At 35.6% G+C, this 4,423-nt stretch overlaps 1 pseudogene; it reads left to right on the plus strand.

Annotated features, from left to right (window-relative positions):
- The first annotated feature begins 3,398 nt into the window (after positions 1 to 3,398).
- LOC148939844 (phosducin-like protein 2 pseudogene) lies at positions 3,399 to 4,212 on the plus strand (annotated as a pseudogene).
- The last annotated feature ends 211 nt before the right edge of the window (positions 4,213 to 4,423 follow it).

Genomic DNA, 4,423 nt, shown 5'->3' on the forward strand with positions numbered 1-4,423 from the left:
AGGATCGGCTGATGTGGTTACCCATGGTGTCTGACGCAAAGTAAATTATTTGCTACTTTTTTTGTACACATGCTGAGGAATCAGCAAGAAGATGGACATTACCCAAATAAATGAACTTCTGTGATAAGGAAAATTATAGGAGATTAACCTGAAATGAATTTCTTGGGGACGGACATCGAGCCAAAGGCCCTCACATGTATATCATGGTTGCAGCGGCAGCTGCAACCTAGTAAAGAGCGAACCACAGCCCATAGTAATCAAAAATTGAAAAATGTGTTTTCAAAAAATCTGTCTAGTGAGACAAATTGCCATTTGACACTGAATCAGAAATGGTAACTATTGTTTTGGTTAATCTTAGAAGTAAATGTTTATTACGAGAAGAAATTTATGGTGATTTCGAAAAAGAGCCTGAAACCCCTTGAATATGGCATCAAATCGAAATATAAAGTGCACCATTGGAATCAGCATGGTCAAAAACCTTTTAAAGGATAATTACAGTCCCCCACCTTGTAGCCTACACCAAGGAAAATGACTCTTTTGCATGGGTAGCACTGATGTGTCTCCCTTTTTTTTCTTTTTTTTTTTTCTAGAAGGACTAGAGGGTGGCCAGAGCATCATAGAGAGGTGTGTAATAGCTCATTCGAAACTAAATTAAATTTGTAAGTGCCCTTTTTAAGTGACCAAAAAGATTGGATGGCAAATAGCCCCCCCTCCCCAAAAGTCCAATATATATAGTTTTGATGATGATATGGCCCTCCATAGTCCCTGGGAAAGGGCTTATATAGTATCGGGCGTATCGATATCGTGCCTATCGGTATCGCTCGTATTGGTTTTGCATGTATCGTACCGGGAATGTCGGTATCCGCTGTTGGTTTGTTTTTCAGTCATTTTCTAGGCTCTTTTTTTAAAGCATATCCCGGCGAGGTATCATGGTTGCAGCGGCAGCTGTAACATAGTAAAGAGCGAACCACAGCCCATAGTAACCAAAAGTTAAAAACGCATTTTGAAAGAAACTGCCTAGTGGAAAAAAATTCCCATCTGACACTGACTCAGGAATGTTAACTATTGTTTCGGTTTGTCTTAAAAGTAAAAGTTAATTGCGAAAAGAAATTTAGGGTGATTTCGAAAAAAGCCTCACACCCACTCGAAAATGGCGTCAGGTTAAAACGAAAAGTGTATTTTTGGAATCAAAATGGTCAAAACCTTGTACAAGGAAGTTACAGTCCCCCTCCCTGAACAACAAGGAAAATCACTTTTTTTGCATCGGTAGCACTGATCTGTCTCCCGTTTTGTTGTTGTTGTTTTTTTTTCTTATTTTTTCAAGAGGTCTAGCGGGCTACTACAACATCATAGAGTGATTCATAATGGCTCATTCAAAAGCTGTTTCTCATATCTACGTGCATTTTATAAATTCTGCCATCTGCAAGTGCCATATGGCACTAAAATAGCACTTTTTGTGCTATTTCTCAAAGGGTTTCACCATAAATAGGCTATATAAATCAACACGGTTTGAACTTCAAGAGCAGTATGAAGTTTCTTGAATATCATTTTAAATTTGACTATAGGACCAGAGAAAGGAGCTTGGGATTCAAAGATACCTATCCCTGTGTTCATACCTGAGAACGGGGTTGAAATTGCAAACGATTTCTTCGTACAGTTCATAGCATATATGCTTACTTTGTTTTCAATTTCCTTAGCTAAAACGTCTAGCGAATTAAAATCAACTTGGTGGACTGGGATGAAAAAATTGAGAGCCATGGCTAATTAATAAAAAAAGCCAAGAGAGATAGTCTGAGTGACAGGCAAAGCTGGCATATGCCCTTTTTCAGAATAGTATAAAAATGATGTCATTACACTTATTGATAGATAGTCTATCATCCATCCATCCTGGGGCAGAACTAAGATTGATAGGCATGGAGTACGGGTAATTAAAATAGTATATCAGTTCTGTGAGTCATTTGAAGGCGATTGGAGACCCGAAATAAAAAGTTTTCTAAAATTCATTACTCTATGCTCAGTCCTTTGGACAACTGAGATTATTAATTTTATATGAGTTTTGCCTACTGGGAAAGCCCACTGGAATTGCAATGAGGATGACCGATATTTTCGGGTTGCTCAGGGCGAGCAGAAATGCATAAGCTCCTCGAATTACAATTTAACTATATTATGTTATTTTCCAGCAAATTAAAAAACAGGGATTATGAAACTTATTTACCAATGTTTCACTAGCTATAAGATTTGGTTTAAATTGGTCCGATTCTCGGCTAGCGTATCAACACTACTAGACAACGCCATACAACAAAACTCGGCTCCAACATAAATATAAGTTTTTAAATGAGCCTTTAAACAGTTCTCTTGTTACGGTAGCCTTCTAGTTTCTGCTAGTCAGTAGGTGATTTATAAATCCTTGTCTTCATTGTGGCTTTTTCAGGCGAAGTCAGCCGAGTAAAAACAGCTTTTTACTAATCGAAAAACAAACGTTCCTGAAAAACATGTATTGTTTTGCGAAGTTATGGATAATGAGCTTTATGTTATAGACCGAAAGATTCTCCAAAACGCTGAATTTGATGGTGTTATTTTCATTAAGATTCTATTGCTTTTATGGGGTTTTCCCTTTTTTCAAAAATAATGGAAATATTATCAGGGTCGTAACTTTTGATGGGTAAGATTAAACTTAATAAAGCTTATATATCTGAATTCAGCAGAAAAATCCAATTTTTTTGAAATATCTTTTGGGATCAAAATTTTGTTTTTAGAGTTTCGGTTACTATCGAGCCGGGTCACTCCTTACTCACAGTTTGTTACCACGAACTGTTTGATTTTGAATCCAAACCTGGAAGTTTCACTCGCCTAGGACATCTGGAATCTGACTTTTTGAGAAGTCCCTCTCCCTCATTATTACATATTTTTTGACGTAGATAACTTCGAAGACCACACTGCCTTTCCATGACGATAAATAAAAGTTCAAATAGGGATAAAATCCTTTTAATAGACAGTTATCGTTTAAATTTACTAAATCAATCACGTTTCGAGTAGCTAAAACCTAACCCAAAACCAAACTAATCTTAGATTTTTCAGGTATTTCTCTAGTTTTGATTTAAAAAAAAAGTATTATTGGTTACCCACCATAAATAATTTTGCAGTTTTGTGATTCTAATAACTTTTACAATTCTGACATTTTTCAGATTCTGAAATAGCTGGTAGTCTTGTGAATTTGTATATAATGTCTATTAAACAAGACAGGGATAAAATCTTGTTTAATAGACAGTATATAGAAATTCACAAAACTACCAGATATTTCAGAATCTGAAAAATGTCAGAATTGCAAAAGTTATTAGAATCACAAAACTGCAAAATTATTTATGGTGGGTAACCAATAACACTGGAAGAGGAATTTTGTTAAATTAATATTCCAAATAAATAAAAAAGGTAGCCTACCTGAAGTCCGACAAGCCACCCAAAAACAGTATTTACAACCAAAGCAACTGCCTTCTAACCATGCAGGATACAAATCAAGATACTGAGTGGAGTGATGCTCTAAGGAAACATGGTATCATATCTCAGAAAAAGGAGGCTGAAGTCACTGAAGACCAGATTGTCAACTTAATTGAACAAGCAGCATCCAAACATTCAACTGGCCAAAGCAATATGTCTCATTTAGGTTTAGACGAGGTTGACCTTCTTGAAGACGAAGAAGATGAAAGAATACTTTTGGAATATAGGAACAAGAGAATGGCTGAAATCAAAGCATTAATGGCAAAATCAAATTTTGGTGATGTCAAAGAAATATCTGCACCAGAATATAAAGAAGAAGTGAATAATGCAGGGGAAGAAGTCTGGGTGGTTTTGCATCTCTATCAACATAGCGTGCCCCTCTGCAAAATGATGAATCATCATCTAAATACTTTAGCTAAAAAATTTCCTACCACAAAGTTTCTTAAGAGTGTTGCTACAAACTGTATTCCTAACTATCCAGAACGTCATGTCCCAACTATATTTATTTACAACAATGGACAAATGAAAAGACAATTTATTGGACCACAGGAATTTGGAAGAAATAGCATCATCTGTGGTGAGTTGGAATGGCTGCTCTCAGAAGTTGGTGCAGTAAAAACAACCTTGGAGTCGAACCCTAGACCCAAAATACAAGATGCTCTGTTTTCACAGCTAGGAAGAAGTAATAGAAGTGACGAAGACAATAATGATTGGTGAAATACTTTAAAAGTCTCCCGAGAAAGAAAAATTGAGATTTTTTGTGCCTTTATTTCTTTTTGCTTTAGATGTTTTTAAAGTTTGAACTAACCTAGTCATTTCTTTCAATAAAATAAAAAAACCAATAAAACTTTTTTTTTTAATCAAAATTAGAGAAATACCTGAAAATTTTAAGATTAGTTTGGTTTTTGGTTAGGTTTTAGCTACTTGA

This window comes from Artemia sp. Qi Xiang Cuo, chromosome 20 (genome assembly GCF_049724085.1).
Source record: "Artemia sp. Qi Xiang Cuo chromosome 20, ASM4972408v1, whole genome shotgun sequence".
In the NCBI taxonomy this organism is placed as follows: Eukaryota; Metazoa; Arthropoda; class Branchiopoda; order Anostraca; family Artemiidae; genus Artemia; species Artemia sp. Qi Xiang Cuo.